The 25,309-nt window shown below is 46.6% G+C and overlaps 1 long non-coding RNA gene across 1 annotated transcript; it reads right to left on the reverse strand.

Annotated features, from left to right (window-relative positions):
• Positions 1–4,624: 4,624 nt before the first annotated feature.
• LOC311605392 lies at positions 4,625–5,823 on the reverse strand. Its single transcript, XR_014781921.1, has 3 exons — positions 5,797–5,823; positions 4,905–4,967; positions 4,625–4,705 (listed from the first exon to the last, which is right to left on the reverse strand). It is a non-coding gene; the product is annotated as an uncharacterized lncRNA (long non-coding RNA).
• Between the last annotated feature and the right edge of the window lie 19,486 nt (positions 5,824–25,309).

A 25,309-nucleotide genomic window follows, 5' to 3' on the forward strand; every position in this document is an offset into this window, starting at 1 on the left:
AACCACAGCGTGAGGATGGTAGATGGGCAGGACGCTGGCTTACGAGGACAGGGTTAGAGGACAGGGTCTCAGCCACACTTAGAGACCATTACAGGAAAGTCTAACAAGATAGGCAAGGGTCGCAGATCACAGAAGGATTTCTTTCCCAACATCTGTTAGTGAGGGGGATCCCCCCCAACTCCCTTCTAGAAAAGGGTTTTCTTTGCTCTGGAGCAAACTTTGCCACTCTGCAGCCAGCTTGGACAGTTGAGGCACGTTCTATCAGCCAGTCACTGGCGAGTCGCAGCTGTGCACCCGGCGCCTATAGGTGCAATGAGTTTCCCTTAAGAGACGCTTAGCTTGGCCAACCCAGTAGTACCCTTACCTGCTCCCGGCATGCACCATTCCCACAGCAAAGCTAAAACAAGATGGCAACCCCCAGAGGCGGCTCCTCAGCCTCAGCTCCCCACAAGGAGTGGCTGAGCAGAAGTCCTCCGCAGAGGTGATTACGGGCCACAGGTCAATCTTGTGGCTCCCCCCATTTTAACAGCCTGCATATCAAAGAAACCAAAGTGCCCACAACCCTCCAAGTTTTTTGGAAAACCCCAGCTGGCTCGGAGTCAGGGCACATCAGGCCAGCCCTCGCTGTGTTGCCCAGCCACATCACCCTCTCCTGGAATCCAGCCCTTTGGCTGACACTCTTCTGTGGAGACAGAGTGTCCCTCTCTGGGCTCACACATACCACTTAGGCCCTGGGTCTTTCAGGCTTCTAATCCATACCCGTCCTCTCTTGCAAATGTGCTGTTTGCCCACGTGTTTGTTCAGTTTGTTCCCGCCCGCCGCCCCCTCTCTGCCTCACGTCTCTTTTTCTTGCCCTCCGATTAAAAAAAAAAAAAAAACGAGTAGCCAGACTGTGCCGCGTGTTTCATGACCCTCGCTCCAGGCTCCACGTACAGCCTTCTTCCATTTGGCTCATGCTTTTTTATTTGTTTCTGTTTGTTTGTTTTTGTTTTTTTGTTTTTGTTTCTCTGTGTAGCCTTCACTGACCTGGACTCACTTTGTAGACCAGGCTGGCCTGGAACTCACAGTGATCTGGCAGCCTCTGCCTTCCGAGTGCTGGGACTCATGCCTTTTTATTACTACTTCATTTTATGTATCTTTTATTTTTAATGTAATGAACCCAACAGCCACTGAAATAAAAATCAAGGACCCCCACAAGACCTTGCTACAGCCTACTGGGTCACCCAGGATGGGCACAGCCAAGGGGGCTGCCTGTGTGCCTCGGTTTCCTTTCCTCCTTCTTGCCCCTTTCACCTGCCTTCCTGCTCACCGGTCCATCCTACCAGTGCACTCTTTGCCTCTCAGCCATCCTCGAGTTTTACATTTATCGCAGTGTGATGAAACCTGCACATTTATTTCTTCTTTGATTCGGTCTTGTTTTATACCAGAACCGGTTTTGCTATCTATTTTAAAATAAGCTCAAACTTAAAGAAAAAAAAAAAGGTTTGGTTGTGTTTTGCTTCGTGTTGTTTCCTCCTTCTATTGTGTTTGTAGTCTGTGTGGTACAGTGAGGACGGGAAGAAGTCAGCTCATGTGAATACGTATTAAGCATCTGCTCTGTACTGACTGGCCAGTTGTTCTTGGCATCTGTCTGTCCTCTACCCTCCATGTTGGGTCAAAGGCACACGCAACCACCCTGGGACTTCTCTGTCCATGCTGGGCGTCCACCTCAAGCCCTCATGGGGCAGACACGTCCTCTCACCCACTGGCCATTTCGCCAGCCCCAGAAAAGGCTTCAGTAGGGTGTGCTATCTTTTGGGGGTTTTGTTGGTTTGTTTTTCGAGACAGGGTTTCTCTGTGTAGCCTTGGCTGTTCTGGACTCATTTTGTAGACCAGGCTGGCCTCGAACTCACAGCGATCCGCCTGCCTCTGCCTCCTGAGTGCTGGGACTAAAGGCATGTGCCAACACGCCTGGCCACAGGGAGTGTTGCGTCTTGCATGTGCGTCTTGCACTCACAGAGCCCTAGGCTCAATCTCTAGCAGAATATAGATTAAAATAACAACAAAATGGACATGAAACACCTGCATGGTGGCACCTGGGAGGCAGAGTCACCAGCTGGGGCCTACAGGACTTTGTTGCAACCTACAGAGACGTAATAACTGAACCTATGGAGCCATAAAAATTGAACCTACAGAGACATAATAACTGAACCTACAGAGACATAATAACTGAACGACTGTTCTGTTCTTAGTGTCACGGTTGACAAGACAGAGGTATACAAAGTACAACTGAAAAGCGCTTGCAAACCAAAGGCTCCTCATTTACCCTCAGACTCCATGCTTGAAGATACTGCTCCATCTCTGCCCCACCCCACCACTACCCCCACCCCCACCCCCACCGGGCAGATCCCCACTAGTTCTTGAGCGCAGTATTAGCTGCTTCTGCTGCCACAGGCCTGGAAGATGGGCGCCATCATCCTCATTTCTCCAAGGAGTTTAACAGAGATTCAGAATCTCCAAAGACTTGGATTTAGTTGCACAGCTGCTACAAGACAATGAGCGCGTGTGCCACGCTCACCCAGAAATCCCAGAGTGGCTGGATGTGCCTGTGACCCAGCGCTGAGGGTGGAGACAGGCAGTTTTCAAGTGCTAGGGTCGGTGTGCTGAGTACCCAAAAGAGGCAGTTTAGAGGAGAGACCTCGCAGCTTCAGACACCTCATTCCACCACAGTGAGGGGAGGGGAAGCAGAAGATGGGAGAGATGGATGGGAGAGAGCACAAGAAGGAGGGGGAGGGGAAGGGAGGAGAGGGGAGAGAGAAGAGGGAGAGGAGGGGAGAGAGGGGAGAGAGGGGGGAGGGAGGGAGAGATGGAGGAAGGGGGAGGGGGATGAATGCCCGTGATGGCTCATTTTCTCCTTGTACCCACTGGGTACCTAGTCTCTGCCACAATGCTGCCTTCTGGGTTACCCTCCCCACTGCAGTATTTTCTTCAGTGCTGGTGAGTTTAAACCCAGGATCTTGAGCACATGGGCCAGTGCAAAACCACTGAGCTATAACCCAAATTCAGTACTGCCTTTTAAAACTAGTAGCTGAATGGAAGAAAGAAAGAAAGAAAGAAAGAAAGAAAGAAAGAAAGAAAGAAAGAAAGGAGCCAGACATGGTGGCGCACGCCTTTAATCCCAGCACTCGGGAGGCAGAGGCAGGTGGACTGATGTGAGTTCGAGGCCAGCCTGGTCTACAAAGCAAGTCCAGGACAGCCACGGCTACACAGAGAAACCCTGTCTCGAAGAAAGAAAGAAAAAGAAAGAAAGAAAGAAAGAAAGAAAGAAAGAAAGAAAGAAAAAGGAAAGGACATGGCTGCTCCTAGGTACTGTGGAAGAGAACTTTCAATCTAGATAAAAAGGAGACATAGGGCTGGAGAGATCGCTCAGAGGGTGACAGCACTGGCTGTTCTTCCAAGGTCCTGAGTTCAATTCCCAGCAACCACATGGTGATTCCCAAGCATCTATAATGTGATCTGGTGCCCTCTTCTGGCCTGCAGGTATATGTACAGGCAGAGCACTAAATCAATCAACCAGTCAGTCAATCAATCAATCTTTTTTTAAAGGGAGACATAGCCAGAAGCAGACACATGTGGGAGAGTCCAGAGTGGTCATGACCCTGAACCATGTGAGGAAGAGCGGGAAGGAGGGAGGGGAACCAAGTCCAGCATCCAGGAGGCCAAAGGTACAAAAGGAGGGTGGGTAACCAAAATGTCCGGATTATGTAGGAGAGAGCCTCTAGGGGAAGTGCAGCCCAGCCCCTGCACTGGAGAGCTCATGGTAGAGGGCAGGGTATGCCAGCCATATCCTGTAACAGGTAGAGACTGAGGGATGCTGGGAGGCACCCCAGCCCCTTGTCCTGGGTTTGAAATGCCACCGTAGTTTTCATGGTAACTCTTTGCAAATTATTGTTTGTGTGAGACAAAGTCTCACTTATCCCAGACTGGCCTCAAATTCATTATGGACCTCCATATGACCCTGACCTCCTGATCCTCCTAACTTTTAGATTACAGGTGTGTGCCACCAACCTGGCTTATGCAGAGCTGGGGACCACATGCCTGTCAGACAAGCACTCTGCCACTGAAGCTACAGCCCAGCATCTCCATCATCCCCCATTTTTTTTTTAAATTACTAAATACTAAGTACATACTAAGCACGACACGAGTGTCCCCATGTTTTCTAAGCTATGCTAGACTCTTGCTAAAACAAGATGGAATATGCTATTTCAACTGACTGCACAAAGCAGATTCAACATCCTTGCATGCTGGGAGACAGCCTGACCTGCCTGTCCCTTAGTCATGTGATTGTGGTGGCAGCAGACATGACATTACAAACAAAACAAGGAGGAGCTGGAAAAATACATGGTTTAAGTAACTAGAGCCACAGATCTCCCCTTTCAAGGCCCGAAGTCTCACATAACCACAGTCATGCTTGGCGGTAGGGAAGGTTAAAAACACTCCCCCATAAGCCTTCCAGACTTAGTTACACCACAGCTAAATCAGGTGACGCCAACACATGATTGACATCACACACACACACACACACACACACACACACACACACACACACTTACCAAAATAAGACTTCCAGTGGATGAAGTATTCTCAAAATCCATTCAGAATTTCAGGCCAGGTTTTCTGTTTAGTTTGACTTAACTGAGGGGTTTCTTTCTTCAAAAATAAAAGCCTGTGTGGACATACACAGTCTTCAATTCTGAGTCTCAGGGTTCAGACACACTATAAACAAAATTTGTCTTAGTGTATGCAGGTCAGGAGTCAAGTCTGTTACTATGGTGACATATATATTTTTTTTTTACTATGGAAAATTTTGGTCATGACAGAAGTGGTTCAAAGAATAATATAACCAACTAGTAAGTATAACTCACCAGATGCCAACACTGCTAGAGGGCTGAAGTGTGTCTCAGTGGTGGCATGTGTGTGTGGCATTCCTGAGGCCCAGAGTCAGACCCCCAGTACAAAAGGAAAATTGTTAGACATATTATAAATCACTGGGAAACACAGCATTCTGCTTTGTCTTCCAACACCTACAGTAAACAACAGCAGTGCCACCAGCATATCCATTGTCTGGTGTAAACATCCCATCCGAAATGACAATGCAGTGATGGTATGTAAGCTCACAGAGCTCTGCAACTGCCACAGGTAGTCATTTCCAGAACTTCTTCATAATCTCTAACTGAAATGCTTTTTAATCCATTTGAAAAATTAAAATTAAAAAGGATCCCAAGGCTGGAGATATGGCCCAATAGTTAACTGTGCTGGCAGTTCCTACAGAGTACCTGGCTTCAGTTCCCAACACCCACATGTAGCTCTCAATGATCTCTCACTCAAGTTCCAAGAGATCTGAAGCCTTCTCCCAGGCTCACATGTGGTGCACAGACACACAAGCAGACAAAACACTTGGTGGTGCCTAACTTTAATCCCAGCATTTGGAAATCTGTGAGTTCGAGGTCCACCTGATCTATAGAGCAAGTTCCAGGACAGCCAAGGCTACACAGAGAAACCTTGCCTGGGGTGTATGGGTGTGGTATTTATCCAGTAGGTGGTGGGGCACGCCTTTAATCCCAGCACTTACTAGGCAGAGGCAGATAGATCTCCGAGTATGAGGCCAGCCTGGTCTACAGAGTGAGTTCTAGGTCAACCAAGGCTACACAGAGAAACCCTAGGGGGGATTTAATTTGCAAAACAAACAAACAAACAAACAAACAAACAACCTCTGCATCCTCCCTTTCTACAACCATCAGTGACCTTTGTCCTAACCTCTGCATCCAGGAACTTGCCTAACTTTAGGCCTCTCCATACAATGTCCACCTCCTTCACTCAGAGTCCTCCTCCTCCTCTTCTTCCTCCTCCTCTTCTTCCTCCTCCTCCTCCTCCTTCTTCTCCTTCTGGGTTTTTCGAGACAGGGTTTCTCTGACTGTCCTATACTTGCTTTGTACACCAGGCTGGCCTTCCTTTTCCTTCTTAAGCATTAGGGACACAACACTGGTTACACACCCAACACGGCTTGCCAATTGGCATGGTTTGCTGCCACCCCGTGGCTGATGTATGTAATGCTTTTGTGGTGTAGATCTAGAAACTGTGTTACCAGGCGATGTGATTACGCTGTATTTAACTTTTTGAGGAACCATGAATTTGTTTGATAAAAAAGATGTTGAACATGAATATTTGTTTTCTCAGTGTTCACATGCTCTCACACAGTAACAAAACTGTGGTCTGGCCACAGAACCTGCCCACTCCACCTCCCACCCGGCTCCTGGTCCTCTCTTCACCAGGTTATCTAGCTCATCTGACACATCAGGCACGTGTCCTCTGCCTCAAAGCTTCCTCAGTACACAGTAGACTTCCTCGGGTGTATCCAACACCACAGTGAGTGGCCTGGCAGACACTTGTCTCTCAATCTGACTCTCAGACTGCAGAAACAATAGAGCCAGAAGAAGTGGGAATTTCTCCCAGACTCTCCTGCAGAGAGAAGGAAAAGGCACCAGAGAGGTGCCTTACTTGACTCCCAGAAAGTGATTTCACACAGTTCTAACAACTTTTCAAACCACTGCACAGACGCTGATGGGCATGGGGGAGACAGGACCGCACCTTGACCTTGACCTCACCTGGGGCAGGACAGAATCTTGACTGTACCTGGGCCAGGACCACACTTTGATCAGGACAGAATCTTGACTGCACCTTGACCAGGATCACACCTTGACCACACCTTGACTAGAACCATACCTTAACTACACCTTGAGACTACACCTTGACTAGGACCACACCTTGACTACACCTTGACTAGGACCACACCTTGACCAGGACAGTTTAGATGCACATAGCCTGGGTCCTCTATTAAGCTCTGATCTCACCTCTGGACCCAGAAGATGGACTTTGAGGAATTTGGTAGATCTTTGTTCTTCTTCCCAATGCAGCCACATTTAATCGGCCCCCTATTCTGCTTCCGGCTACTAACTCTATTAATTTGACTTAACTGACTTACTGGATCTGTGTGGCTAAACGTGGTTTGTTGCACAATCTACAACCCCCAAGCTCAACAACACCCTGACCACCCTACCTCAGGCATCCCCAGAAAGCATGGACTTTCCAGGTAACCAAGCAGGTGGGGGGTAGGGGGGGCTCACCTCCTCCCTGCTGGGGTTCAAGGTAATTTGACTGCAATCAAACCAGCCCCACTTCCCTATCCACGTGACCCCTGCCACACGGCCTGTGTTGCTCTGCCTCACGGGCACAGATCACACATTAACTAAGCCTCTATGTCCTCAAGAGGCAAGACCTCCCTACTTCCTTCCTCTCCCAAAGAGACCTCAAGGAGAGGGCACCTTGCTTTGTCTCTTGGACCTGAGACTCTTCCTCACACGTGCCCTGTGTGTCCAGTTACTAGGGACCTTCCACCTGAAAAGGACAAGCTATCTCTCTCCCTCAGACTTCCAGCAGAAGCCACGACACTCCTACTCTCACAGTCCTGGCTTCCCGCTTAGTTTTCATTCTTGTACAGAACAGGAATGCAGAGACAGTCTACGGTGCCCACCGCCTCAATGCCTGTCGGGAGTTGCTCACTGGATAGTAGCTCCGTAAGTCCGTGTTTGCTCCACTGGGTTCGCCAATGGCCAACAGCTCAGCATGTTTCTTTTGTCACTTTTGTTTTGTTATTTTACAGATCTTAATAATATTCCTCCTGAATTTCAAACTCCTCTAAAGAACTAACTTCCTGGGAGTCACCGTTTTCACATTAAACGGCCACTGAGATCAGTGGTCTTCCTTTAATCACCAAAGTGGGGGTGGGGGCATGGGGCCCGGGGGGGGGGGGGGGAGGGGCAGCAGGGCAGGGATTCCATGAAGTTCAGCAGTAGAGCTATGCCTCACAGGTGGAAGGCCTCGGGACTCAATCCCCAACACCACAAAGAGAAGAGAAAAAGAGAACAGTTAAAGCCAGGAGTCACCTTCAGGATAATGGCGAGTTAACAGCCACCAGTGAAGAGCACTTGCTGCTCTTACCCAGGAACCAAGTTCAGCTCCAAGCACTCACATTAGGTGGCTCACAGCAGCCTATGACTACAGTGACAGACTATATGTGCCAAGATAAGCAGAGGACACGTTACAGTGCTATTTTGTGGTAGAGTGCCATGCTGTGCAACCATGGCAAGTTTGTTTTGCTTTGACTTTGTATTGATTCTTTGTGGGTTTTTTTTATTGATTCTTTGATTAAATTCATATCATGTACCCCAACCCTACTCATCTCCCCATCCTTCCATATCTGTCCTCTGCCCTTGCAAATTCCTTACGCCCCAAAAAATAAAAGAACAAAAAAATTTTTTTAATCTCACATGGAAACTGTGTTGTGTCACAAACTTATGCCCAAATAGCAACTTGACTTGCAAATGTGCATTGCAATGAGACATTGGTCTGGTTCGAGGCCTCTGGCTTCTGCTACACCATCAATACTGGATCCTCACCAGGACTCCTCTTGGCTGTCTTGTTGTTGCCCTGTGTCATGGAGATCCTGCAGCTTTGGATCTGCAGGACTGGCCCCTTCATGAATCTGGCAGTTCATAGATAGGGTAGGTGTTGGGGTGGGGCCAACTCAAAGCCCTGGATCTGGGCCTGGGTGGGAGCTGAGTCAGTCTGGTCATCACACTGGTTCATCTGTACCTGCACTACCAGGGCCAGCTCTACTGCGCTGCCCAGGCTCAGCCAAGGACAGCAGCCACTGAGGTACCTAGGCCAGTTCTCCTGCTCTCACACCCTCAGGGCGAGTTCTCCCTAGCACCACAGCTGGTGAGGGGCAGAGCCAGGTCCATGACACCCTTGGACACCAACATGGCCCCAGGTGGTCACCCAGACCAGGGACACCCACATGGCCTTTGGTGGTAACACGAGACAAAGACGACTGATGCTTCTGGGCCATGGACGGAGACGTGGCTCCTGGCGGCAGCACAGGCCAGCACATCACCATGATCTCAGGTGACAACACAGGCCACTCAATGTCAGGTTGCTCCTCACCAGCCTCACTTCTGCCTCTCCTCCTGGTGCACAAACCATGGGCTTCTCTCCACCTCATCCTTGCCTATTGTAGTGGCTCCAGCCCGCCCACCCGGTGTAGCAGTGGACAGGCCTCTGGGTGCCTTCTGCCTAGCAGCACCTCTTTGTTCTATTTTTCAAGACAGGGTTTCTCTGTGAAACCATGGCTGTCCTAGAACTTGCTCTGCAGGCCAGGCTGGCCTTGAACTCGGAGGTCTGCTTGCCTCTGAGTGCTGGGATTGAAGGCATGGACACCACACCTGGCTTCTTTTCTTTTCTCTTTTGAAACAAGGTCTCACATGCTCTGTGGCCGTGATGACCTTGAACTTCTAATCCCCCTGCCTCCACCCCCAAGTGGGTAATTTTTCTTTGTATACATTCTGCTAGAACACCCTCTTCACTGAAGCATTGTGGGAAAGGTCACCAAATCCCTGTAGAAAGCTCTTGTTGTTCCACTTTGTTTTTAAGTATTTTTTATTAATCCTTTGATTAATATATTTTAATCATATCCACCACCACTCCTCTGACTTCTCCCAAATCCTCCCCCTATACAACTTTTCATTTTTAATAACCCATGGACTCCAATTTGTGCTGCTCATATATTAGGGGAGCGGGGGAGGCATCCACTGAAGCATAGTTGTCTTACCAGGGATCACACCCTAAGGAAAACAGACCCTCCCTTCCTTGCTAGGATGCTGACTGACCTGACCTTGTACAGATCTTGTGCAGGCAAACACGACTGCTGTGAGTTCGTGAGTGCCGAGGTCCTGTAACTTCCAGAAGACACTGTTTCGCTTGGTCTTCTCCAACCTCTTTTCATTCTCCATTATGGTCCCTAAGCCTGGGCAACGGGGGCGGGGGGGGGGGGAGTGTCACGTTTGTGGCTGAGCACTCTGTAAACGGGCAACAGGGGGGAGTGCATGTCACGTTTGTGGCTGAGCACTCTGAAAATGCCTGTTCCCTGCACTTAACAAGTGGAGTTTCTGTGTTAACCAGCATCCACTGAGCGAAGAGACCCTTTGATTTGCAGAAATAGCTGGCAGTTCTGAGAGCAGAACTAATCTATGGGTAGAAATTAATAATTTAGAGGACATTTTGAGACTTCTGTTTAACAGGGTAATAGTTCTCCCTGGGCCCTTGAGCTTCCCAATTATGAGTTATCGGCCAGAGGTACAGTGCTAGGCATGTGTTTTCTCCTGTGGAGCAGAGCTTGAATCCAATCAGAAAACTGTTGTTTACCCCTATAACATCTGTGCCACTACTGCACTCACAAACATGTCTTCCTGTGCCAGTCATTACTGAAGCTCACAGGGTTCACAGCTGGCTTTTATCTCCCAGCAGCCTGCACTGCATATTACAGTGCTGTGAACACCAGCCAGGAGCTTCCTGGTCATCACCAGTGTGATGTCTCCACGTCCTATGACCACTGAGTGTGATGTCTTCAGCAGTTAGGTCTTGCCATCAAGTTCTGGTGAGCAGCCAGGAGCAATGGCAATAGGCTATATTCTTGGTCTTCAGGGCACTTCGGACTAACAACTCCAGACAAGAAACGTCACACCAGGTACTGGGGAGTCTTGTTGGGTTGCCTCTGGTTTCTAGAGTGACTGTTGATGGACAGATTTTTTTTCTTTTATTCTACTGCCACCTAGTGGACAAAAACAATTCTAAGTGCTGTTCTTAAAAAAATAAATGATTGTTAATCTAGAATGTAAAACTTGTGCTTTACTTAAAAATAAACTCTGTACCTACCCTGTCTTCTTGCTTTGCTGTATATTAAGTAAAATTTCTAATAAAGTGAATAATAAAATTTCTAATCAATATAAATTAATTAAATGTCTAATAAAACCCCAAAATGTATGCTATATTTTCCTTATATTCCTATATTTCCTATATATCTATATGGGAAAATATATTTCCTCCATATTAATTATCCTGAAAGCAATAGGTAAAATTAGGTTTGGGTTTCCAGTGACCCACTCAAAGAGGCCCTTGCTGTATAATCAGAACTTGATCTACTTCCCGGTGTGATCAGCTAGAAGAAGAAGGAAGCCAGAGAAACCAGGAAGTGAAGGAGGAACTGAGAAGGAGACAGGAAAAAGAATGAAGAGGAGATGTTGCAGGTTAAAGGTGGGTAAGAATAAAAGAAAGGCCAGGTGTGGTGACACACACCTTTGGTCCCAGCACTAGTCGGAGGCAGAGGCAGGTGAATCTCTGTGAGTTCGAGGCCAGCCTGGTATACAAAGCGAGCCCAGGACAGCCAGGCCTATTACACAGAGAAACCCTGTCTTTAAAAACTAAAGAACAAAAAGAGAAAATAGAGTCATAAATCAGTCTAACGTCCTTCATACCACATGACCGTGCTGCAGCTGGCTAATACCTGTCCTGGTGCTCCACACTCTGGCACAGCCAAAAGCACCTGGTGGGGATGCTAATGCCATCCTGGCTACAGCTGAGGCCACCAGAACAGTGAGCTAAAAAGCACTGTTTTATGTAACTCAGCCAAGGGTGTTTCAGAAACGAGATGGCCAAGAGTGATTTTTATACGTAGCATATACATATATATCAAGCACCTAGAATATCAATTCTCAAGAGGCAGAAGGAGGGGAGATTAATGAAAATTCAAAGGAAGGCTGGGTTACATAGTAAGTTCCGGACCAGCCTGGACTACGGAATGAGACCCTGCGTCAAAAAAACAGTGGCTGGAGAGATGGTCCAGCAGTCAGGAACAATGGCTGCTCTTCCAGGGGACCAGAATGTGGTACCCAACATCCACATGGGAGATGACAACGCCAGTCCCTGGGGATCTGGTGCCCCTCCCTCTTCTGATCTCCTCCAGTATTGCATACATACCATGCACAGACACAGATGCAGGCAAAAAAAAAAAAATCCATGCACATAACAATAAATGTTTTTTTTTATTTATAATAAATAAAACAAAAACTAAAGGTCCTAGGGACCTAGGGACTATAACCTGAAGTTATAACTCAACAGTAGAGTGTTCTCTCATCTATATAAGGTCCCAAGTTCCCCCAACACTGAGAAAAAAAAAGGGCTTCAACTCTCCCCAACCCCACCTCCCACCCCACCAAAAATGCCCTATTCCACTTAGCCCCCGACACTAGAGTTGCCCCCATGCAAACACAGTACTGACGCCCTCCCTGCCGCTCCCGCCAGGCCACTCCCTTTCCTAGGATGACGGGTTTATCTTTATGCTTGCTCTTCCTGCAGGAATATGAGCTCGGGAAGGCAGATGTCTGGCTGTTCTTGTTTTTTTTCCTTCCTGTTGTGCGCACTAACAGTAAATCCTGGCACAGGCATGGTAAGCACTTGCTAGGTGTGCATGAAATAAGGGAGCAAAAGAAATAAATGAAGCAAGGGTGGGCCCACTCTAGAATTGAGCAAGTGCGTGTATTTGTGTGGTTTGTGCTTCGTGACTGACACCCTTTCTCGTGGGCAGAACACATTTTCATTTGCAGATATTCTCTGACTTTTGACTCCTGTTGCTTTTCTAAAGAGACAGTGTGACTCCCTAGCAACCGCTGGCTATCTTTCCACTCAAATAAACACCATTTCTATTTGTCCAAAACAGAGAGATCACAGGAAGCCTGTGATGCTGGACATAGCATAAGTGAACAGCACTCAGCATTGCCTGTGTGTCCAAAGCAAAGACGCTGCTGGGTCTGACAGCACCTGCCTGTGATTACAGTACAGGGAGGCTGAGGCAGGAGCACTGCAAGTTTTGAATCCAGTCTGCTCTACTGAGATGGCTTACTTGCAAATGGAAAAAGTACATGGAGTGGCGTACCCTTGCAGCACTAGGCACCGAAAATGATTTTGTAATCGGCCCCACCCAGTTTCTTTTTATTCCTAAGGCTGCCAACAAATTCAGGTTTCTCTGGTTCATCTCCTTTTGTGTTGGTATACCTTCATTAAGGTTATTAAAATAGAAATTATCGTATCTTCCTGAAGCTCACAGGCTCACTTTACATCCTCCAAGGTTAGCATTAAGCCTCTAGGTATCTGCATCCATCAGGTCCCTGTTTCTCGTTAGCTCATTTTCCGGCCTATGTTCCTCCCCCTGCCTGTGTTCAGGAAAGATTAGGGGGTGGTCAAGAGGCAACCCCAGATAGCGTGAAGAGAAAGGCTTTGAGGTCGGTGTAGGATCCTGAAAACAGGAAGCTGGGAAGATGGCTGTTTTTGTTGCTCAGTGGACACGTGAGTCGAGGTAAGCCTTGAGCCTCTCTGCACCCCTGTGCACGCAGCAGACTGAGGCTCACTGAAGAGAATGGGCATGGCCAAGTCTGGGGAACTGGAGACACCAGGGCTGAGAGACCAGAAGGAAGTGCAGGGTGCTGGCCTCTCCCCTCTTCTTCCTGCAGCTCTCGGATCGGAGGTCACTTCTTCCAGGAAGCCCTCTTTGAAGCACTCAGGCCAACATCCTCCGGTCTCAGGAAAGCACACTCTTCCCCTTCATTGGCCACATTTCCTCAGTGACCCCCTGACGCCCATCTGTCACCCAACTGTGTTATACATTTCACAATGTGATGCACTGCCTGGCTGTGTCGTTCACAGTCCTGTCCCCAAGCCCGGGGCATACTGGTTGGATAAATGCACAGTCCTAAAGAATGGGGGGTGGGGGGTGGGACACAGGTCAGAAGCATTTCTCAACCAGTGAGGTGACCACGAAGACTGTCCAGGAACCAAATGGCTGCTCACCATCCCTGGGTACTGCAGAAGGCATGGCAAGAATTAGGGGAATTTGGTCCTGCTTGGGCCACCGTGGCACACTGCCTCACCACCATCATCTTTGTATTCTGACTCTAGATACCCTGTACTCTGAGGCATGCTGAGACGCTCATGTATAACACCACATGGATATGGTAGGTGTCTGGTCCAGGAAATGCCATGGAAACTTCCTGGTCATCTTCATCCTCTGCCAAGTGTTCTCAGCCTAGTGCCCAGCGTCTCCTGGCCTGAGTGTCTGGGCTCAAGAGCCCATACTTCCTCCGCCCCACCCCCCACCCCCACCTCCCATCCCCCATCCCCCAGGCCTCTCTCTGGATACCAAGCCACCTTTAGTTCCCTAAGGAAGCCTTTCTCTGCTTATCTAAGCCTTGCCACCTGCCAATCCCATTTACCTGCTTGCAGAGCGCCCCACCCCACCCCAACCCTGCCTGTGCTCCTCTCCCTGCATCTCTATGTAAAGGGAAAAAGAGAACACACACACACATACACACACACACACACACACACACACACACACACACACACGCACTCACGCACGCATGCGCCACCTCCAGCAGCTGGTGTCTTTTTCAGCTGACATGTCCCTGATAGTTCTAAAAAGAGAAGCAGCTGAAGAAGCGATAAGAACTGATGATTCTAGGACACGCTGGGCACTGCCCCAGGCAGCTCAAGAACATCTGTATTCTGAGTCACTCCAGTTTTCTCCTCGACTAGACTCCTGCCCTCTGCATGCTGGTTCACAAGTGCTCCACAGCGGGCCCCGCCTGGTCTCACCTCCACTCACACAGCTCAACATCATCTCTCAGTCACTTTAATTACTGGATGCTTGCAGACTACGGAAAGTTTACAATTTTTTCCTTTTTTCTGATGACTGAACCTAGAGTCGTGTGCTTGCTAGGCAGGCAAGCATTCTTCCACTGGCTTGTGTCACCAGCCTTTGCCATTGTTGTTTTTAAGACATGGTCTTATGTAGCCCTGACTGGCTTCAAACTCATCATATACTCAAAGATAACCTTGAACTCCTGACTGGTGCAGGAGAATCTCAAGTTCAAAGCCAGCCTGGATACCTCCTAAAATCCTGTCTCAAAATAAGACAGCAGGCCAAGCTTGGTGGTCAGCCCCAGCACTTGGGAGATAGAGGCAGGAGGACTAGAGGTTTAACCCCATCCTCAACTAGATGGTGAATTCAAGGCCAGCCTGGGCTACATAAGACCCAGTATCAAAAAATAAAACAAGGAGCTGGAGATGGCTCAGCAGTTAAGAACACTGGCTGGTCCTCCAGAGGACTTGGATTTGGTTCCTAGCACCCACATAGAGGCTCACAACAATCTCTAACTCCAGTTCCAGAGGATCTGATGCCCTCTTCTGGCCTCCAAGGGTACTACACACAGGTGGTGTACATACATGTATGTAAGCAAAACACATAACATACATCTAAAAAATAAATAAATTAAATAAATAAATAAAAAGTCACACACACATGCATGTGCGCGCGTGCGCGCGCGCACACACACACACACACACACACACACACACACACACACACCTTGTGGAACCTAGCTGAACCAGAGGAATCTGAGTACTTTGAAACTGAGCACAGCTGTGCCTGCAGTTTACTCCAAAGGTAATTTTTTATTCCTTGCTTTTTAAAAAATTATTATTTAATCCCCACCCTGGCATACATGTCTCATGATTGCTTTGCGTTTGTTGGTTTATTGTTCGGTTAGATTTTAGACCTGGAGTTTGCATTTCGCTGCCCAGTTTACTAGGAGGTGCTCTTAACTAGTCTCTTCAGCCAGATCTCATGAACTTCCCTCTCATTCTTACCACTTTTCTCCTTTTTCTCATCCTTATCCCTCCTCCTTGTTCTTCTTAACTGTAACTTTCCATAGATTTAGTACTATTTAAAATCTATAGACCTACCAGGATGCCAACCTTTCTTCTCAGCTACTTTATCCACTTCCATTTTTTTTTCCTTTTCAAAATGGATCCAACACTTAATCCTTAGCCTAACCTGTCCTGGTTCACATTCCCAGGAGTAACTTTATACCTGGCTTTTACAGACATCCACATACAGAAAACACACACACACACATACACAGCACATATGCACTCAGATACACACACATACACAAAGCTAAAATTTTAAAATAAATCTTAAAAAAAAAAAAAGGATAGCAAGTCAAACCAAAACCTCTGCAGAAAATCTTGGTAATAGAATGATGGATCAAGTGGAGGAGAGAAGATCTGAGCATGAAGACAAGCCGGACAGGCACAAGCCAACAATTTCAGAGGTTTAAAAAGTAAGAAGGCATCAGTGGAGTTCCAAGAGACCAAGTCTATACATCTTAGTGTGGAAGGAGGAGAGGAATCTCTGTCTAAAGGCATAGAAAACATTTTCAAAAGAAGAATCATGGAACTGCTAAGGGTCAGGAAGAGATGCCACTGCAGATACAGGAGGTGTTTAGGACGGCAACCAGACAAGACCAGAAAAGTACCTCCCCTCATATTGTAGTTAAAGCCCTAAGCACACAGAAGAAAAAAAGCATATTGAAAGTGCCAAAAGAGAGATTCTGAGTCACATATGAAGGTAGGCTGAAAGAATAACAGCATTCAAATAAAATTACTCATCTGAAACTTTAAAATCCAGAAGGGCCTGGAATGATGTATTTAAAGTTCTGAAAGAAAGCCAGGCCTGGTGGCTCACGTCTTTAATCGTAGCACTTGGGAGACAGAGGCAGGCAGATCACTGTGAGTTTGAGGACAGCCTGGTCTACAAAGTGAGTCCAGGACAGCCAAGACTACACAGAGAAACCCTGTCTTGAAAAAAACCAAAAAAAAAAAAAAAAAAAGAATATTCTGTCCTGGGCTGGAGATGGCTCAGAGTTTAAGAGCATTGACTGCTCTTCCAGAGGTCCTGAGTTAAATTCCCAGCAACTACATGGTGGCTCCCAACCATCTATAATGTAACCTCATGCCCTCTTCTGGCTTGCAGATGTACATGTAAACCACTGTATAAATAATAAATAAGTCTTAAAAAAAAAAAAGAATATTCCATCCAAACACTTCAAAATACACATTTTCCCCAGCATCCCTTGGAACTTTCTCTGAAGTATATCTCATATTAAGACACAAAGCAAGCTGGGTGTGATGGTGCATATCTTTAATCTCAGCACTCAGGAGGCAGAAGCAAGTAGATCTCTGTGAGTCTGAGGCCAATCTGGTCTACAGAGTGAGTTCCAGGACACCCAGGGCTACATAGTAGAGACACACAGTCATCTCAGTAGTCGCAGAAAAGGCTCTTTAATAAATTTGAATGCCTTCATGATAAAATTCTGGGGGGGAAAAAAAACCAGAATCTGGAAAGAATATATCTCCACATAATAAAGGCTGTAGACGACAAACCTACACCCAATATTATGTGAAATGAGGAAAAGCTAAGACCGTAGGAATGAGACTGAGACAAGGGATTTACTCCCTCCACCTTACTCAGAGTCCATTTCAGTCTGTTATGTCATTTGTAACATTTCCTGTATATTGAACCGTCCTTCCTTTCTGCAATAAAGTCAGTTTGATCGTGGTGAGTATGTTTCTAATGTGGTCTTGAATGTGTTTGGTAAATATTTTGTTGAGAATTTTTCCCTCTGTGCTCACCAGGGAAATTGGTCTGTAGTTTCCTCTTTTCATTACATCTTTGGTTTTGGCATCAGGCAATCCAAGCTTTGCTTAGCTAGATCAGTAAGACTGGAGAAGCCAATATTAAAGGCATACAAACAGAACACAAAAACATCAAAGTATCTCTATGTGCAGGTGATAATGATTCTGCACGTAAGAGATCCTAAAGACCCCACCAGAGAATGTTAGAATTCATAAGCCCTTTCAGCAGAGGCAGGTCACAAAATTAATACATAAAAACAAATAGCCTTCCTATATCCCAGTGGTTCTCAACTTCCTAATGCTGTGGCCCTTTGATACAGTTCCTCCTGTCGTGGTGACCACTGACCACACCATTATCTCCATGGCTACTTCATAACTGTGGTTTTGCTGCTGTTGTGAATTGCCACGTAAGTAGTTTTGGAGATGGAGGTTTGCTAGAAGGCTCCTAACCCGCAGGTTGAGAACCGCTGCCTTGTACCAATGGACAAACACACTGGGAGAGAGAAGTCGGGGAGCCACTCCCCTTCACAACTGTTTTGTTCTAAATACCTTGGAAACAACCTAACCACGGATGTGAAAGACCTCTAATATGAAAACTTCAAAACATTAAAAAAAAAAGTAGAAATTGAGGAAAACACTAAAAGATGAGAAGACCCACCGTGACCAGGAATTCCAAGACTCGATAGTGTATAAACAGTTGTGTTAACCAAAGCAGCCTGCAGATGCAAAGCGACACTAATCAAATCCCATTGACATTCTTCATGGATTTTTTTTTCTTCACATCTTAAAATTCATAGGGAAGGGCCGGGCACAGTAGCAAACGCCTTTAATCCCAGCAGTCAGAAGGCAGAGGTAAGCAGGCCCCATGGTAAATTCTAGGCTAACCAGCGAGCAAGAGCCGTTTTCTTTTGGGGGGCTGTGGCACTGTGGCAGGTTGCCCATGTTGCAGTGGATGTCCTCGCAGCCATGCAGATGTGGGCAGCCCACACTGAACTCAGTGGGCTATTTAAAAAGAAAAGACTTAAAGTTGGCTTGCGGGTACGCTGAGGGGTCTGCAGGGGGTGAGTAGGGATGGATAATGATAAAATACATTGACCACGTGTGTCGAATTTTCAAAGAATAAAGAAAAATTATGGGTTTGGATTTTTTTGGGGGGGTTTTTTCTTTTTTTTCTTTCTTTCTTTCTTTCTTTCTTTCTTTCTTTCTTTTTCTTTTTCTTTTATTTCTAAAGAAGAACTTCAAACTCTAGGCTTGGATGTAGCTCAGTGGTATTGCACTCACTTAGCGTGGACAAGGCCCTGGGCCCAAACCCAAGGACAGTAAAAATAAATAAAGTAAACCATACTAAATCCTCAAAGCCTAGAGTGAAGAAAATAACACCCCTTAGTGCTTGCAACAGCAGCAGCTCTGGGTAAGGAAATGGGGTTTACAGAAGAAAAGTTACATATGACAAGGGAAAAGTTATGTGCAAAAGCTCCGAGGGAAGCCGGCCTAACCACGTAGGCCCGGGAACTGGCAGCGGGCCTTTCCGAGGAATCCTAAAATTTTAAATGGCCTGCCCCTCCCCCACCCCACTTGATTCTGTCCAAGGGTCCTAACAGGACTGCTTGAAAATGTAATCTCATCTGCTAGTTTCCCTGGAGTAAAAGCAAAAGCTGCCTGAGAAGGGAAAGGCTGGAAGGTAGCATGGGGCGGGGGTAGGGGAGGGAGAGGGTGCGGGGGACGGGGGGGGGGGGGGGGGGGTCCCTGCGCCCCGGCCAAGTGGGAGGAATGTGTCTCAGGGGCAAGAGGAAATTGTTCTCAAACATATCAAGGGGATAGTTTACGGTTAGAACTGGCTGTGTTTTGCTGGTTTTAGTTCATCAAAATGTGTGTTCTCTGGAGAAGGCTCCAAGTCCTCTGTCCTCTTCATGGTGGCCATCCCCCCATCTAGGCTTTTTAAAAATCGAATTACAAAGCTCCCCTGTACCATCGTTGCCTTTAACTTCCAAACATGCTCCTTTCCCACTCTCTTCAGAACCTTTCTCTCTGCTCAACTTCCACCACTCTGGCACAACAATCAAAAGCCTGCCGGTCGGGGCGAGCCTGGGTTGCCTGTGGGTCTAAATATCGGTGTGTTAGCCTGCCCAATATCATTAGCGGCAACGCCCCGACTGGGCTGGTTGGCACCTGCTGCCTCTCACGGGTGTCTTGGCACAGCATCTCTTATCTTTCCTAACCCCTAAGGGTGGAGAGCCTTATTATTTACTCCTGAGCATTTTCTCTCCCTGACACCTTATACCGCCTCAGCTCAACCATATCATTTTTAGAATAATTATTTAATGATTATTTATTTCTGCTTCATGTGCATGGGTGTTTTGTCTGCATGTATATCTGTGCACTATGCGCATGTCTGGCGACCGTGGGCTACCTGCCTGGCTCGAATTCCATGGATTTCTAAAGAAAACTATAAACCAGGCGTGGTTGTGCATTAATCCCAGCACTCGGGAGGCAGAGGCAGATGGATCTCTGTGAGTTGGAGGCCAGCCTGGTCTACAAAGTGAGTCCAGGACAGCTAAGGCTACATAGAGAAACCGTGTCTTGAAAAAAAAAACAAAAAAAAAAAAGAAAAGAAAGGCTGGAGAGAGCAAAGCAGACTGGCCACTTCAAAGTCACTTTTGCTAGGTGATCTCTCTTTTCACCAGTAAAATGAGCTAATTCAAGACACGTTAAAGTATTTAAATGCAGGTTTATTTGGGGGACAGCTATAGGCCAGTTCACTGGTCCCAAGGAATGGGGCCAGGGAAGCAGCCATGCATGGGGAGACTGAAAAGCAGGGGAAGAGAAAGAACATGCGCAGAGAGAGGAGAGAGGGAGAGCAGAGAGCGCAGAAAGAGAGAGAAGGTAACCAAAATCTCCATAATAGATAGTGAAGAGCCTCTGAGAGAGGGGAAGCCCCTGGCCCTGGGTTAGAGAGTTCAGGGTAGAGGGTGCGGTATGCCGGCCACGCCCTGTAACAGGTAGGGACTGAGGGATTCTGGGAGAACCTGGAGATATGGTCCGCCTTGGTTTAAAAGGTACCTCAAGCTGCTTGCCCAGGGTCTGAAGCCTGGCATCTTCCTTTGCGAAGTGCAGACAGAAAAGAAAGCCTCACAGATGCCCAGCATCGAGCCACCTGAGCATAGCTTTCTGTATAAGAACTAGAGCAGAGGGCACTTCCGTGGCCACAGCAGTTAAAATTGACCTGTCTTGAAAACTGGCTGCTATCTCACTTACCCTAATTTACCCAAAGGTCAGAAAAGCATCTGAGGTTCAGTTCTGTACAAAGGGACTTTAGCCAACTCCTTTTGATGTCTCCCCTGCTGTCTGGCTGCTCTAGGGACCTCTTTAACACTGACTTCTCTGCAGAGGCCAGAGAGGTAAGAGTGTCACTCAAACAGTTGTGTGTGTCTGTATGTCTCTCTATGAGTGCACCTCTGTCTGTGTATCTCTGTGCATTTCTCTGTGCGTCTGTATAACTGTGTGTATATGCATGTGTATCTGTATGTCTGTCTTTGTGTGTGTGTGTGTGTGTGTTGTCTTTTCTTCATAATTATGAGTTCGTGTTGATCACATCCCTAAGTGTCATCCAAGAAAAGTGGATGGGGGAACCCGGATGGTGTTTGGGGAGATTGATATCTCAATGGGGAGAAAGGATTTGAGGGCCTGAAGTGATGGTCCATTCCCAGCATCTACAGTAAGGATCACAATCGCCTGTAACTCCAGTTTCAGGGGGGATCAGATACCCTCTCCAACCTCCGTGGTTACTAGGCACATATATGGCACACATACACATATGTGAGCAAAATACTCATATACATAAAATGTGAAAACCTAAAATGCCTATTTAGATTGTTTTCGAGACAGCACTTCACTATGTAGCCCAGATTAGCCTCATGCTAGTGATCTTCTTGCTTTATTTTTACCCCACCCCCACTCCCTATACACACACACACACACACACACACACACACACACACACACACAAATACAAGGTCTCCCTATGTAGTCCTGGGTGGTCTTGAACTGGCTATGTAACCTGTGTAGCCTCAAACTCACAAACATCCTCCTGCCTCAGCTTCCCAAGTGCTGAGATTAAAGGTGAGCACTACTACACTCTATGGGGAATTTTTTTTTTTTTTTTAATGAAAGCAGTGGCTGTGTATGGTGACACAGACTAGTAAAAACTGTGTTTGGGTCAGGCATGGTGGCGCATGCCTGTAATCCCAGCACTGGGGAGGCAGAGGCAGGTGGATCTCTGTGAGTTCAAGGCCAACCTGGTCTACAAACTAGTCCAGGATAGCCAAGATAACATAAAGAAACCCTGTCTCGAAAAAAACAAAACAAAACAAAAACAAAAACATAATTGTGTTTGGAAGGATGAACCATAAGAATTATGAGTTCCAGGTTACCCTGGGCTACAAGGGGACTCTGGGGCAAACAGCTACGTATCTGAGTCTGATGGCATGGGTCTGTTATACGGGAAAGCTGAGGCAGAAGTTCTGACAATTCAAGTCTACTTGAGAAACTTGTTTTGTTTTTTTTTTTATTCTGTATTTGTTGTTTGTTTTAAGTACAGAGGGCTAAGCATACAACTTTGTGATAGAGTGCTTGCTTGTCTCTAGTACTGAGAAAACAAAGCAAATAACAAAAGCCCAAAGGCTAGACCTTTTGTGCCTGTTGAAAACTCCAGGCTGGCTGCAGGGGTGGAGGGGGTAACTGGGGTTCTTTTGTTGTTGCTTTTTTGAAACAGGGTCTTACTAAGAATCTCTTGCTGGCCTGGGGACTCACAGTTAACAATCTGCAAGTATCCATTCTGATTATAAGGTGAAGTTAAGGTCAAGTTCTCAGGCCCTATATGCCTAAAACCAGGAAGGTTCAATGCTTGCTGCTTAGAATAAAACAATAGATGAGAGGTGCATGTTCTGCTTGGGTTAAAGATAAATGATGTTCTATTAGAGCTAAGGCTACAACATCCCACTATGTTGCTTACTCCCAAAGAGATGGAAAGCCCCCAAGAGCTCCCCTACCCTAAATTCCAAGCCAATCAACTTACAATGCTTTGTTCAGCTACCTGAGCGCTAGAGCAAAATCGTGCTCAGAACAAAATCAATTCTTCATATACTTAGCTAATCAAAATGATGTAATGCTGCCCTCCCCTTGCTTTCCACCTGGTTACCTGGCTATTACCTGGTTATGGCTTTTCTTATAAAAAAAAAAAAACCTGCTTTAAAAGCAGACCTGACCCAATAAGCAAACAAACAAACAAAGGCAGAAACAGACCGGCATCATAGTCTGGCTCTCAAGCCCAGGTTATGGCCCCAGTTTTTGTTCAGTGTTCAAATAAACTTCCATCAATCTGAGACTGGTGTTTGAGTGGTCAGTGTGTGGCTATTCTTGAACCCATAACAAAAGAAAAGAAAAAGAATGAAAGAAAGAGAAGAAAACCACGTTCCACAAACTACAAAAACAAAAGGGAGGACTCAGTAGTATTTGAGAAGGTGAGGCGGAAGACTCAGGGAGCCCAAAGGTTAGAAACCATCTAGGTCACTTAAGGAGACCCTATGTCAAAGAAAAATGACCTAAAGGGAACCAGATGTTCATGAGGACCACTGACCAGAAACTGACTTGATCCATAACTCCCATTCATTCCACAAATCATCCCAGTAAATGTCATTACCCAGCTACCTCTAGGTCCTAGAGGATGTAAACAAACTAGGCAAGCCTCTGAGCTTTCAAAATCTATATTTAAGCTGGGCAGGGTGGCGCATACCTTTAATCCCAACACTTGGAGGCAGAGGCAGGCAGATCTCTGAGTTTGAGGCCAGCCTGGTCTACAGAGTGAGTTCCAGGACAGCCAAGGGTACACAGAGAATCCCTGTCTTGAAAGAAGGAGGAGGAGGAGGAGGAGAAGGGAAAAGGAAGAGGAGAAGGAGGAGGAGAAGGAAAAGGAGAAAGAGAAGGAGGAGGAGGAAGAGGAGAAGGAGAAGAAGAAATCTATATTTGAACCCAGCTGAGCACCTCCTGCTCAGCCACAGACAGTGCCTGCCAGAAGACCAGGTAGGCTGCCCTCAGACCTTCCCTACTCTCACTATTACCCCAGACCCAATTCTCAGGGTCTTCCCTAGTGCTACAACAGAACACCAGCTACAGATCTCCCTCCTCGCTGTGCACACCTCCTGTGGGTCCCACAGAACATCCCCTTGCAGCCTTGTCATTCATGACTCATTGCTGTGTCCCAGCCCCCAACCTGGGTGGACACCTCCTGCTCAACCACATGACAACACGTGCCAGAGACCAGGTAGGCTGCCCACAGACCTCCCCTACTCTATTACCCAGACCCAATTCTCAGGGTAGTCCCTAGCACTACGACAGAACATTAGGGGCAGTTTCCCTTACCCCCTGTCCACACCTTCTGTGGATCTTTAAAACCATCTCCCCCTGCACTCTCTTCCCAGCCTCTAACACCAACAACATTCTGCCATGAGCACAGCAGCCAAGCAGGCCAGTAAAATAGACAACACTCAGCCAACACATTCTCTGAAAATCCAGAGACCAGACAGGATCCAAGGGACAAAACTCCCACCCAACGAAGACAAACCCAGCAATAAGCACTCTGACCTATAATCACCCCAAACACAGATGCCTAGATGCCAGCATAAGAACACAGTCAGGGGCTAGAGAGATGGCTCAGAGGTTAAGAGCACCATCTGCTCTTCCGAAGGTCCCGAGTTCGATTCCCAGCAACTACATGGTTGCTCACAACCACCTGTAATGAGATCTGGTGCCTTCTTGTGGTGGGCGGGCACACGTGTGGGCAGACTAGTGTATAAATAATAAATAAATCTTAAAAAAAAAAAAAAAAACACAGTCAGTAACGGCCAGGGCACTACGTCTCCACCACAGCCCCGCTATCCTGTCACAGCAGGTCCTGAATATTACAACAAGATGAAGACCTTAGAACTATATGAAGATGATTGATAGAAGACTTTAAAGAGGAAATTAATAAATCCTTCAAAGAAAACCAAGAAAAAACAAACAGTTAAAGGAAACAAATAAAACTGTTCAAGACCTGAAATGGAAATAGAAACAATAAAGAAAACAAAAACCAAAGGAATCCTGCAAATGAAAACTTTAGAAACGCAAACAGCAACTGCAGAGGCGAGCTTCACCAACAGAATACAAGAGATGGGAGAGAGAATCTCAGGAATTGAAGATACAATTGAAGAAACAAGCACATCTGTCAAAGAAAATGTTAAATCTGAAAACTTCCTGACACAGAACATCCAGGTAATCTGGGACACTTTGAAAAGACCAAATCACTGAAAATTAGGAAGACAGGAAGAAGAAGAATAACAGCTCAAAGGCCCAGAAAATATTTTCAACAAAATCACAGAATTTTTTCCTAATATAAAGAAGGTGCCTATAAAGGTACAAGAAGCTTACAGAATACCAAATAGAATTAAACCAAAAAAGAAATTCCCCTTACCAAATAATAATCAAAACACTAAACATACAGAACAAAAATATAAAAGTTGCAAGAAAAAAATGCCAAGTAACATAAAGGCAGAACTACTACAATTATACCTGATTTCTCAGCGGAGGCCCTGAAAGCCAGAAGGGCCTGGACACATGTGTTGCAGACTCTTAAGAGACCACAGGTGCTAGCACAGATTATAATACCCAGGAAAACTTTCAATCAGCATAGATGGAGAAAATAAGATATTTCATGAGGAAGTCCAATTTAAACAATATCTATTTACAAATCCAGTCTTACAGAAAGTGCTAGAAGAAAAATTCCAAACCAAGGAGGTTAACTACATACATG

The sequence above is a fragment of the Acomys minous genome (assembly GCF_964271855.1).
Source record: "Acomys minous genome assembly, chromosome: 9".
Classification (NCBI taxonomy): Eukaryota; Metazoa; Chordata; class Mammalia; order Rodentia; family Muridae; genus Acomys; species Acomys minous.